The sequence below is a fragment of the Bufo gargarizans genome, chromosome 6, assembly GCF_014858855.1.
Source record: "Bufo gargarizans isolate SCDJY-AF-19 chromosome 6, ASM1485885v1, whole genome shotgun sequence".
NCBI lineage: Eukaryota > Metazoa > Chordata > Amphibia > Anura > Bufonidae > Bufo > Bufo gargarizans.
In genome coordinates, this window is record NC_058085.1 from 26320977 (window position 1) to 26333954 (window position 12978).

At 46.7% G+C, this 12978-nt stretch overlaps 1 protein-coding gene and 1 pseudogene across 1 annotated transcript in view; one reads left to right on the forward strand and one right to left on the reverse strand.

The window, feature by feature from the left end:
- The window catches only part of LOC122940414 (zinc finger protein 260-like), a 492103-nt gene that overhangs the window by 229198 nt on the left and 249927 nt on the right, over positions 1–12978 (forward strand). The window lies entirely within an intron of this gene.
- The window catches only part of LOC122940400, a 200868-nt pseudogene that overhangs the window by 95171 nt on the left and 92719 nt on the right, over positions 1–12978 (reverse strand).

A 12978-nucleotide genomic window follows, 5' to 3' on the forward strand; every position in this document is an offset into this window, starting at 1 on the left:
ACCACAGACCTTTTGTAGGAGGAGAGAGGAATCTCGCACTGATGGAGTAGGAAGAACCCCGGTGTTTTAGGGAGGGTATATGTGGTGAATTTAGATGTAATCGACCAGACCGAGTCCCAAAAACCAGAGAGACTAGGACAGCTCCAGAATGTGTGTAGGATAGTGCCTCTCTCCGAGCCACAACGCCAGCATAAAGGCGAGGTATGCGGGAAAATGGAGTGGAGTCTAGTAGGGACCCTATACCAACGGGACATCAGTTTGAAACCAGCCTCCTGAACATTGCTGGCAATAGAAGTTTTATGAACGCATGTGTACAGCCTGAGTCTCTGTTCCGATGTAAGTGTGGAATCTATATCCGCTTCCCATTGGGAGACAAAGTTAGGAGGGGGTTGATTGGCCGGATTGAGTAGTAGGTAGTACATTCGAGAGAGGGTGCGGCGAGACACACCTGATTGGTCACACAGAAACTCAAAGTCAGTTTTTTCACGGACATAGGACTCTGCCGGAAGGAGGGTAGCCATGAAGTGTTTAAGCTGACGAGACTGCCAGGGGTTAATGGCAGGGATACCCGACATCTCCGAGACTTGTTGGGGGGAAAGCCACGAATTCAAGGCGATCAAATGATGGGCCCTGAATTTGTTGCAGTTTACCAAAGTTCGAAAGGGACCATGTTCCAACCCCGGGGGGAATTGTGGATTACCCAAAAGAGGGAACATAGGAGAGGGGGAAGGAGAGATGTTGGGGTGGTTCTGAATGGAGGAGAAGACCTTCAGTGAGGGACCTATGGTTGGGTGTAAACGAGCATCAAGCGGAACATAGGTGCCTAACCATGGGGTAGCAGGCAAAGGAGTGGAAAGAAATGATTGTTCGACCGAGATCCATTGTTTATAGGCTTTGTGTCTACACCAGTCCACAATTCTGAGGAGGTGAGATGCTCTGTGGTATGAAATAAAGTCAGGGAGCCCTAGTCCACCTTCCAGTTTAGGCCGGAAAAGTATCGACCTAGCAATCCTGGACGGCTTGCCAGCCCAGATAAATTGAGACAATATCTTCAAGAGATTGTGAAAAAAGAGTCTAGGAATATGGACCGGGAGGGCTTGAAAGAAGTAGAGGATTTTTGGTAAAATGTTCATTTTAAAGATAGAAATCCTACCAAACCAAGAAAACGTGCCTTTATGCCACCTATCTAGGTCAGACTTTATGGCCTGGAGAAGAGGCGGGTAGTTAACCTGGTAAAGGTCAGAGAGTGAGGGGGTCAAGAATATTCCAAGGTACTTTAGAGACGAGCGAGCCCATCTAAAGGGGAAGCTCTCGGCAATCGACATGACCGTGGCAGACGTGAGATTAATGTTTAAGGCTTCTGATTTCTGATAATTAATCTTAAAGTTCGAAAGGTGGGCGTATATTTTGAGCTCCCTCATCAGGTTTGGGATGGTTACCCTCGGTTTGGATAGGAAAAATAGAAGATCATCAGCGTAGGCTGCGACTTTATGTGAGGTCCCAAGTATCTGTAAACCAGCAATATCGGGGTTCCCCCTAATGTGACATAGGAGCGGTTCTAGGCAGAGAACAAATATTAGAGGGGAAAGGGGGCAACCCTGTCTCGTTCCATTGTGGATGGATAGGGGCGAGGAAAATTGGCCATTCACTTTGACAACTGCCGTGGGGTTGGAGTAAAGATTAATAATTCTGGACATCATCTTCTCACCTAGTCCAATATGACGAAGGGTTGCAAACATGAATTTCCAATTAACCCTGTCAAAAGCCTTTTCGGCATCAGTTGACAGGAGTAATGACGGGGTCTTAGAAGTAACAGCCTGGTAAATCATGTTTATAGCTCTCGTCGTATTGTCCCGGGCCTCCCTCAAGGGTAAAAACCCAGTTTGGTCTAGGTGGATTAATTTTTGGAGATGAGGCAGGAGGCGTGAAGCAAGTATTTTCGAGAACAGTTTGAGGTCCACATTAATGAGAGAGATGGGACGGTAGCTGTGGCATTGTGTCGGATCCTTCCCTTCCTTGGGGACGACTGTAATGTGTGCTCTAAGGGTATCATTAGGGAGAGAACGGGTCGCATCAAATGAGTTAAAGGCAGCTAAAAAATGAGTGGATAAAACGTCCCCAAATTGTTTATAGTAGGGTAGCGTGAGTCCATCTGGACCAGGAGCCTTCCCCGCTTGGGAATCTTTAATAGCAGCCTGTAACTCAGTCAATGATATGGGGGACTCTAGTGTCGAAATGGCCTCCGGGGGGAGAGAAGCAAGGCCCGCGGACTCTAGGTAAGTCCTCAACGAGGGCATTGATTCCTGGACGGTAGGCTGATGAGAGTCCTCCAAGTTATACAATGTGTGATAGTAAGATCTAAAAGCTTCAGTTATTTCCCTCGGAAGGGAGACCTTAGAGCCAGATGAAGTAGACACATGTGGAACGTAAGAGCAAAGCCTTGTTTTCCGAAGAGCCCGGGCCAGGGTTCTACCCGGTTTATTCCCATGTTCGTAATAGTGTCTACGGCATTTGACCAAGGTCGCTTTTGCTCTTGAGAGGCAAAGAGAGCGAACCTGGTCTCGGAGTTGTGTGAGCTCGGCACCCAACTGCAAGTCCAGGGTCTGCTTGTGTTGCTGCTCTAATACGTGGATGCGTGAAAGGAGGGAAGTTATTTTTGCTGCTCTTTCCTTTTTTAACTGAGAACCTAGTTTTATAAAGGAACCTCGAATAAAGCATTTGTGGGCCTCCCAAATATTAAGGGGATCACTCTCTGGAACCACGTTAGTCTCGAAATACTCAGCCAGGTCCTTCCTTATTTCAGAAGAGACCTGTAAGTCTTGTAGAAGCGAGTCATTTAATTGCCAATGCCAGGCTCTGGCTTGGTGGGATGAAAAAGTGAGCGATATGGAGATCAGGGCGTGATCCGAAAAGGTTATTGGGTCGATCTCCGCCCTAGTGAGGAGGTCCAGCCTAGCGTGGTTCAGAAGGAAATAATCCAACCTGGAGTAGGAATTGTGAGGGTGAGAAAAAAAGGTATAGTCTCGAGATGTCGGGTACAAAATGCGCCATGGGTCTGTAAGTTGCTGTGAGAAAAGGAGCTCTTTAAGCTTGGAAGTGGTGGAGTGGGGGTAAGAAACTTGACCCTTGGAGGAGTCCAGGCGAGGATCCAAAACGATGTTAAGGTCACCTCCGAGAATCAAGAGGCCCTCAGTGAAATCCTCCAAGGCTCTAAAGGTCTTGGACAGGAAACTAACCTGGCCTGTGTTAGGGGCATAAACGGACGCCAATGTAACTAAAGTCCCAGCCAACCTTCCCTTTACAAACAGGTACCTACCAGCTCCATCAGTGCGAGAATCAATCCGGTCCCAGGAGATTGCGTTGGAGACAAGGATTGAGACTCCTTTCGTCTTAGAGTCAGGGTCCGAACTGTGGTAAACATGAGGGAAGCGTCTATCGCAGAGTCGTGGAGTAGAAGAGGAGCGGAAATGAGTTTCCTGTACAAACGCCACGTGAGCTCTTTTTCTCCAAAGGAGACGCAGGAGAGAAGATCTCTTTTCTGGCAGGTTCAAACCCTGTACATTAAGGGAGACTAAAAGAATATCAGACATGACGAATAACAAGTCCTACAGAGCACAATGAACACAATACCTTCGTGAGAGAGAAGTGAGCTGTCAAGGGAAAGGGAGGGAAAAGGGAATAGGGAAGGAAAGATAAAAGGAAAGAGAAGAGAAAGAAGAATGGACGGGTTCTAACTATAAGCAGTAGCACCTGCTATAACAATAGTAACTGTGAGAGGCCTATCCAAACAGTACTAAGGAAAGGACCCACAGTGCCCTAGTTGGGGAAGTAGAACGGATGGCGCTTGGGGAAAAGATGAAACCTAATCATAAGGAGAACACCTAGTGACCTAAACATGAGGCGGAACACATTGCACCTGGGAGACCCCTTCCTAAAATGTAGAGTGGCATGGACAGGGAAAAGGGGAGAGGACAGATGCATAATATTACTCCTACAAGACAGGTAAGAGGAAGAGAGCACAGGGAGATGACATAGAGGCAAAACAAAAATCCAAGCCGCAAGACTGTAAACAACATCTGGACCCGAAGGGACACGGAATGGAGGTCATCATAGTCCCAGACAAGAATCCAGGTGGGAAAGATTGGTGGAACGGCTCAGGAACAGAAACATGAATAACTGTCTAGTGAAGACCCGCTCAACAAGACAGGCAGAAGGTCTCCGTAGTAGGGATCAAGATGAAGGATCAGCGGGGAGACGGTGGTAGGCGCCGTGGAGGCTGGTAGCGGGGCCTGGAAAGGTGACCGCGGAGGGAGCCGGAACGGCCAGGAGATATGCGCCTCGAGAAAGGAGATGCTGATCGTCTTGGAAAATCCGGACCTTGAGGCAAATCCTGTAGAAAGGAGGGTAGTGTCCAATCTGGAACCGGGAACGGACGGATGTCAAGGAATCTGAATAAATCCTGAAGGTCAGCCGGAGAGCGGACTTGCATAGATTGACCGTCGGGATATCTGACAATGATGTGAAACGGGTGACCCCAACGATATGATGCTCCTGCTTCTTTGATTGCTTCTAGCAGAGGCCTCACTATTCTCCGCATAGATAGGGTTAGGCGAGAAACGTCAGGCAATACAGTAATCGGAATGTCTTTATAGAAAAGGTCCTTCTTCTCCCAGGCTTTGCGCAGGATACGCTCCTTTACAACATAAAAGTGTACCCGGCAGATCACGTGGCCTATCCACGTCCCGATTTCTGGGTCCGGCAGTTCTGTGAACTCTGTCAAGTTCGATTTGCGTTTGAGGAGGATCGTCCAGGATTGAATTGAAAATGTCGACCACGACAGAGTGTAGCTGATCGTTGGGGACCGATTCCGGGATATTACGGATCTTAAGGTTGTTTCGACGGCCCCTATTCTCCACGTCGTCAAGGTGTAACGAAAAGTCCTGCAGTTGAGAGGTATGTGCAGACATGACCGCAGAGTGAGAATGAACCACAGCGGCTGTAGCTGCATGATCGCGTTCTAGCGAGGACAGACGGTCGTCCAGTTGTTGAACCTCCGTGCGGACTGCCTGCAGGGCCTGGGCTTGCTTGGCCTCAATGCGAGACACTTGTACCTCCAGATCGGATTTCGTGGGTAACGCCCGCACCATCTCCCATAGTTCTGCCAGCGTGCGGTCAATGGAGGAAGGGGGAGGGGGGAGCCCCTGAGACTCTTCTGGATGCTGTGTCAGCGAGGAAGAGAAGATAGCCGGTATATCTTGACTGGGGGACTGAGTAGCAGGGGCAGGTAACACGTGGCTCTGAGTGAGGATAGGATTCCTCAGAGATGGCGGCAAACCCCCAGTGGGATCCCTGGAGGGGCTAGCGATAGGAGTGCTGGCACGTGCACTGTACTGCTCCTGGGCTTGTGTAGACCCAGTTATCGCATTGTCCGTCTGGTGAGGGGAAGGGGCCCGGGCATGCAGGCTCCCGTCGGAAGTAGGCCCTGACCAAGCCTGAGTGGCGGTACCTGGAGGATCCGGCTGATGTGGAGCTGCGTGGCGCAGAGAAGGATCCGGTCGGGTGTCACGCTGGGAGGCCGGAGCTGAGTGAGTATGGATCTGTTCACTCAAGCGGCGTTCTCGTGGGGGAGGGAGCTCCGATGTTCGTGCTGGCGAAAACGGCTGTGCCGCTGGCCGCAGCGAGGGAGAAGCGGCCGCCATTACAGGAGACTCCCAGCCTCCTTGCTGGGCAGATCTGAGGAAACGGCCGATGGATTGTTCAGGGGGGACCGCAGGCTGACTCCTCGATCTTCTCCCCTTAGTCATGGCCGGAAAGACAGCTAGGAAGGTGTTCCGTGGTAGTTCTCCTGAGGCAAGTCACGGAGCTCTCCCTACACGCGTCCTCACGCCGCCATGCCGAAGCCACGCCCCAGGAACTTTTATCCAATTAGAAGTTGTTGTCGGTGTAACTTGTGTAGATCTATGGTTACTGTTAGAACTTTTGAATATAAAAGAATACATTATATATATATATATATATATATATATATATATATATATATATATATATTTTGTAGCAATGTGAACATTGAAGTGTTTTCCCCAGGCTCCGGTCCGGGAATTAGGGCATGCTCATGTCCAGGGATCCTATTTAATCCTGCTACTGGTTCTTGGGTGTGTCTCACTCTGGAGAGTGTGCAGACAGAGCCCTGGTGAGGCTCTGTCAGTGTGGTCTCAGATAAGCCAGGCTGAGGGGCCACGAGGCTATGCAATAGCCTGGACTTTGGGGGACTTGCACACAGAAGGCTGGAGTGGCTCTGTGTGGTCTGAGCCAGAAGGGCTGAGAGACCACGATTCCCCAAGAGACACTGGTGTGGGAGCAGCCTGGAGGCTGCTGAAGGTTGGGCTGGGAAAGCCGCATCTCATCACGGGTGTGAACTGTGCTACGCTTTAGGTGAGTCAGGGAAACCTATGTGTTTAGTTAGGGCCCAGACGGGCAAGGTATTTTATTTTGGCTTTGTGTGTTTTTGCTTTATGCCGTGTGCCACAATAAAGCACAGTTTGGCCAGGAAAAGAGCTAGTCCCCTACAAAATATATATATATATATATATATATATATATATATATATATATATATATATATATATAGACTTTGATATCCTATTATCTGTGATGAATGTCAGCCATCTTTCCTTGTCTTATTTGAGTTCAGTATCCTTTGGACTTAGAATCCCTAACTTCAGAGTAACGATCTGTACAGAAGTGATGACACAGTCTGGTCTTGTAAGAAGATTTAGACAGATTCTGTAAGAGGCATTTACTCAGATAAGGGAATATGCTGAGTTTTGATTTATTCCCAGTGAGTAAAAAGAATATAATTTTACCACATATTGTAAGGTTTATTTGAATAATCACATACAAGCATTTTTGGTTTTTAGATCATTGGTTTAAAGAGGACCTTTCATCAATATAATTTTATTTAAATGACCCCCCTACCTAATAGTCCGGCATCCACTGATGTTCCCCCTTTTTTTTTTTTTCAAATCGACCCCCGAATCTTGAAATAACAGCCTTTTTCTTCTGCTGCAGCGTCTGTCAATCAGACGCTTTTTTGTAGGGGGCGTTGCTCAAGTCTTTTCTTTGCTATTCTCCTTGGGTGAGAGCGCAGCCAATCGCAGCGCTCTCTCTCAGCCAGGGAGAAGGAGCTCAAGTTCTCACGAGAATCGCGAGAACTTGAGCTTCCTAACATCCGGTTCCAGCGCCATCTTGGATTCCCCTGACGAGGATCGCGGCGGGTGAGGAAGCAGCGCAACGAGCGGCAGGGTAAGTATTAGAATATACCCCTTTTGCTCGATGTCTAGGGGTATATTCTAATACTTACCCTGCCGCTCGTTGCGCTGCTTCCTCACCCGCCGCGATCCTCGTCAGGGGAATCCAAGATGGCGCTGGAACCGGATGTTAGGAAGCTCAAGTTCTCGCGATTCTCGTGAGAACTTGAGCTCCTTCTCCCTGGCTGAGAGAGAGCGCTGCGATTGGCTGCGCTCTCAGCCAAGGAGAATAGCAAAGAAAAGACTTGAGCAACGCCCCCTACAAAAAAGCGTCTGATTGACAGACGCTGCAGCAGAAGAAAAAGGCTGTTATTTCAAGATTCGGGGGTCGATTTGAAAAAAAAAAAAAAGGGGGAACATCAGTGGATGCCGGACTATTAGGTAGGGGGGTCATTTAAATTAAATTATATTGATGAAAGGTCCTCTTTAAATATGTGTTTTATATAACTAAGAGTATGGTAATTACAGATATATTCATTTAACGTTAGAACTGAGGTCGAAACTCATACGTAGTTTAAAGGGAACCTGTCATCAACGTTATGCTGACCTCACTGAGGGCAGCATAAATTAGTGACAGAAATGCTGATTTCAGCGGTGTGTCACTTATGAGCTAAAAGTAAGTGGTTGCCGAGAACCAGCATCATAATCATTGCAGCACAGGGCTTGAAAAGAGTAAAATCTACCTGGGAAGAGTCATGGGTATTCCTAATCTCCTGCTCTCTCGCCCATCTGCTGATAATTGGCAGTTCTCTCCTAGAGAGAAAACTAGGTAGAAGACTGTCAGTAATCAGCAGGTGGGCAGGAGAGCAGGACTTCATGAATAACCAGGACTCTTCTCCGGTGGCCATGACTCTTTTCCAGGCCCAGTCTGCAATCATTGTGTTGTTGGTTCTCAGCAACCACTTACTTTTTACTTCTAAATGACAGATCGCTGAAATCAACTCGCCTGTCTCTACTTTATTCTGTCGTTAGTATGGGCAGCATAAAGGTGATTACATGTTCCCTTTGAGAGTACTATGTCAGAGACTGGTGTAAGTTAATGATCTCTTTCTTAGAAGATTTCTTGAAGGAGAATTGTGGAATTGTGGATACAGGTGATCATAAACAAACCTTGTATCTTTACCAAACAATGACCAAGAGTGTCGTATTGTGTGTAGGGAATTAATTAGGTTTAGTCAGAGATTTAGAGAGACTAGATGTTTGACAAAAGATAAACTTCATTGTCTCTGTCAGATCTCTTCAAGGTTCTGTCTGGAATCTCAGTTAAAGTTTATCCCTTCTTTAAATGGGATTTGTGGGAGGGGAGGCTGATTACAAGGCTATTCATACGTACCTGTGGGCCCAGGCTGGCTGATTACTAGGCTATTTATAGGCACCTGTGGGCCCAGGCTGATGCTGATTCAGCTGATTTCACTACCTCTGGGTCAGCTCTAGGATACATGGTGTGGAGGCTCCTTACGGCTGGGCGACGGCAGAATGTCTCAGGAGGGCGCTGGAATTCATGGTAGGATCGGAGTTGTTTGTACGGGACCCACGCTGCGGTCCGCGACATGTAGCGCTCTGGGATGAAGCAAAGTTTGGGCACTAATGGTCAAACGATGGTTGTTTGTATTGTTTGTCTAGCTATTCAGAGGCCTGGTGGGGCAATTGCAAACAGTTATTGGGGTAGCATGTGCTTAGAGTGGGCATGGTTGTATGTTTTGATACCTGGTTTACATGTGGGGCGCGTGTCTGCAGTTGGCTCAAGCTATGCACGCTGTGTTTAAGTGATGGTAAATGTGGATCAATGGTTGACTTAAAAAAAACGGAAGCATCGTACGGAGGCTCTTTCACGCCTGGGCAACAGCAGAAAGTGCCAGGTGAGTGCTGGTGTTCACGGTAGAATCAGACTTATTTGCACGAGACCCACATTGCGGTCTGTGCATACGCTGGGACAAAGCAGATTTGGGCGCTAATGGTCAAACGACTGTGGTTAGCATATTTTGTCCGGCTGTTCAGGGGCTTGTTGGGGGCTATTGAATATTGTTATTGGTGTAAGCATGTGCCTAGAATAGGTATGGTCGCATGTTTTCTGATACGTGTTACATACGGGACGCATGTCTCCAAGCTACGCACGCTGTGTTTAAGTGACAGTATTTTATTCATTTAGTTTTTGGAAGGGTCATTTATAAATGGTCGTTTAAAAAAAATAAAAAAATAAAAGCAGCATTGTGTGGCAGCTCGTTCACGCCTGGGTAAACAGCAAAAGGTGCCAGGCGAATGCTGGCGCTCACGGTAGGATCGAACTTGCTGCACAGGACTCACACTGCGATTTGCAGTGTTCTGGGATGAAGGGGGTTGGGCGCTAATAGTCAGATGTTGGTGGTTAGGATTGTTACCCGGCTGTTTCGGGGCTTGGGGGGGGGGGGTGTCTACTGTATATATAGTTATTGGTATGATAGATGCCTAAAATTAGGCAGGAATGAGCAGAAAAAAAAAAATGGTTGCATGTTTAACTGTCACCTGTTTTACATGTGGGGCGCACGTCCGCAGTTAGCTCCGGACATGCAAGGTGTCGGTAAATGTGTATCAGTGGTCTGTGTATGGGGGCACAAGCAGATTTGGTCAAGGCGTCTGTAATTGAGTTCCGATGTTGTTGTATGCAAGTTGTGTTTAATCTATAACCATTATTTTATGGGCAAGCATGTGGCAGCGGTTCCGTGCTAGGTTTATAGGTGCACTATATGTCAGTTGGCGTTGCATCAGGGTTTATGGTCAACCACCTTTATGTTTTTCTTAGGCTAATACGAGGTGGTGCTGTGGTGACCATCATTGTAAAAAAATAATAAAAAAAAAAATAATAAACACACTCCTGCAGCATCATGTGGAGGTTCGTTCGTGCCTGGGCAATGGCAGAAGGTGCCAGGCGAGTGCTGGCATTCACGGTAGGATCGGACATGGTTACACGGTCTGTGACTTGTAGCGCTCTGAGGTGAAGGGGGTTGGGCACTAATGGTCGAATGATTGTGGTTAGGATTGTTACCTTCACAGCTACGTCCGTGTGTCTGCTTTTACATTTTGTCCTATACACCATTCACTACTAGAGCTGCGTTCATGCGTCCGCTGTTGCATTACATTAATACTCTGCTCACTTTCAGATTGCATTCATACGGCTGCTTTATACCATGCTCCTTATGCTCATACTCAGAGCTGTGCCCATACCATGTTTTAGGCACCACTCACATCCAGAGCTGCATTCACCCACTTGTTCTTACATCATGTGTTATACTCTGCTGCCACTTAAAGCTGCATTTCTTTTCATTGCTAGGCCAATAGGAGTAAGTTCCTACTATGTTTTCACAGTTGTTCATTCGTTTGTCACGACAAGGGTCTTTTCTTAGAGAACTGCAATGCCTCTGGCTCTTGTTTTTCTCCCATCTGTTTCAATTTCACGGTTCGCGGTTGGTTAATGTTTCGGTTGTGCACGTGGTTCGGATCACTAATGTCTATGCATTTTCCATCAGGTCTGGCTCACAGTTTAATTACTTATCGTCACTGTAAAGGTCATCCAGTTCAGTCTCTTGGCTTCGGGGGTCCTCATGGCTTCGGGGGGCCTGATGACCGTTCTTCATGTTGTTTGTTAGGGGTACAATATGGTTTGGTTGCAGGCTGATTAGTGTCCCAAGTTCAGTCAGAGAGGGTCATGGTTATGCGAGTCCCCAAGTCATACTGGTGCTGCATAAGTGGTGTTATAAATAAATTAAAAAAAATGCATCGCCATTAGTCTCGCATTAGTCGCTTCTCCATGGTTTCCGTTAGTTTTATACATAGTGGCTCCACCATTAGAGTCTCTCGACGCACTGGCTTCTCCGTTTAAATTTTACACACAACTCCGCCATTCGAGGCCGGCTTCGTGGTCCCACAACAAGTAGGGTTCCATGTCTTTCTGCCTTCAGACCACTCGCATGGCTTGGTCATCTGTGGCTCGCAATATAATTTTCTGTGGTGGCTCGCATGCGTGGCTTGCACCATTAGTCTCACTCACGTTATTGTTTTCTCTGACTTTTATTTTCTAGGTTGTTGGGTCTTCATTGTTTTCTTTATGAGCAGTCATTCCAAGCCTTCCTTGGCGGACATCATCTTCTCCCAGGCATGCTTACTTCATCTACAAACTTGGGCCGAGGGTGATGGTGTCCGGCCTAAGTCCTGGGTATCGGTCTGTCTTCCAGTAGGAGGTACAGTAATAAGGCGGACTTTACGAAGTCTGTCACGTCTACCGACACGACAAGTCCTATCACGACTACAGGCGCAGCATACATAGTTTAACACGACCTTAAGCTTATTTTCTGTTACAACTGCAGGTATTATGTGTACGTTCTGTCCTTATTACAGGCAACATTAGCTCGTTAATCAAAATAGCCATGTATTCCTGTGGATGGTTCCCCAGGCCTGGGGAGTTTACGCGTTTCACTTAATCTACTACTACAGTAAGACGGCATACGCCATGTTCTAACTTGTGGGTCCTTAATAGAAAAAAAAAGTGTGGCCTGGGGAATACGTAGAGGTGAAGTATTTTGCCACCAGGAACAGTTGGTGTCCGATCAGGGCCCTTGGCGAATGGTTGGAGTTCATTTAGGCCCTTCCAACAGATTCACCATTGTTTCAGTCTGGCGCTCTCAGGATCCAGACCTTCTCGTTATATGGTCATATGTTAGTCAACATAGGAGTAAATCGTCTCTAGTTACCGGCCACTCTTTCAATTCTCAGTTGTTTCACACTTTTTTTTTTGTTATGTATATAATTCCACATGTGTTAATTCATAGTTTTGATGCCTTCAGTGTGAATCTACAATTTTAGTCATGAAAATAAAGAAAACTCTTTGAATGAGAAGGTGTGTCCAAACTTTTGGTCTGTACTGTATATATTTACTCTAAACTAAGGTCTGCTCTTTTTGGCCCCTTTAGTCTGCACTACCACAGCAGTTATGGCATAACTCTGCTGCTTGTTGTAGATAGGTTAGGTTCACCTTTCTGATAGCCGATCCGAACACAAGTATAAGCAAGATATTGCTGCATTTGTGGGAGGGGAGGCTGATTACTAGGCTATTTATAGGCACCTGTGGGCCCAGGCTGACGCCGATTCAGCTGATTTCACCCACCCACCCACACCTTCTTACAGTCACTTCACATTAGGGTGGCCCCTTTAGGCTGCACTACCACAGCAGTTATGGCATAACTCTGCTGCTTGTTGTAGATAGGTTAGGTTCACCTTTCTGATAGCCGATCCGACCACAAAAAAAAAAAATATAAATATATATATGTATATTACACACACACACATATACACTCTAGATTACCTGGGCTTGCTTAAAAATTTGCATATCATTGATTGAATTTCATTTGTCACAGATTCTCTTATATATTAGTTTACACTGTATTATTGTTACTTAATAAATATAGATTTTGATTTACCACTGACTTCTTTTTGTCATCTAACTTAGCGGAGATCACGAGCTCTCTTTAGCTTGGTATTTATGAGAATAGGTTAGAATCTCCTCCTTTACCGATTCTAATTTATTCACATAAATAATATAGGCTGTTAATCGGAGACAGCATAAATATTCCGACACAAGTATGATAATGATGGAATCTGTGTGTAAACCACTGAAGTCTATGTACAGCGACACACTGCG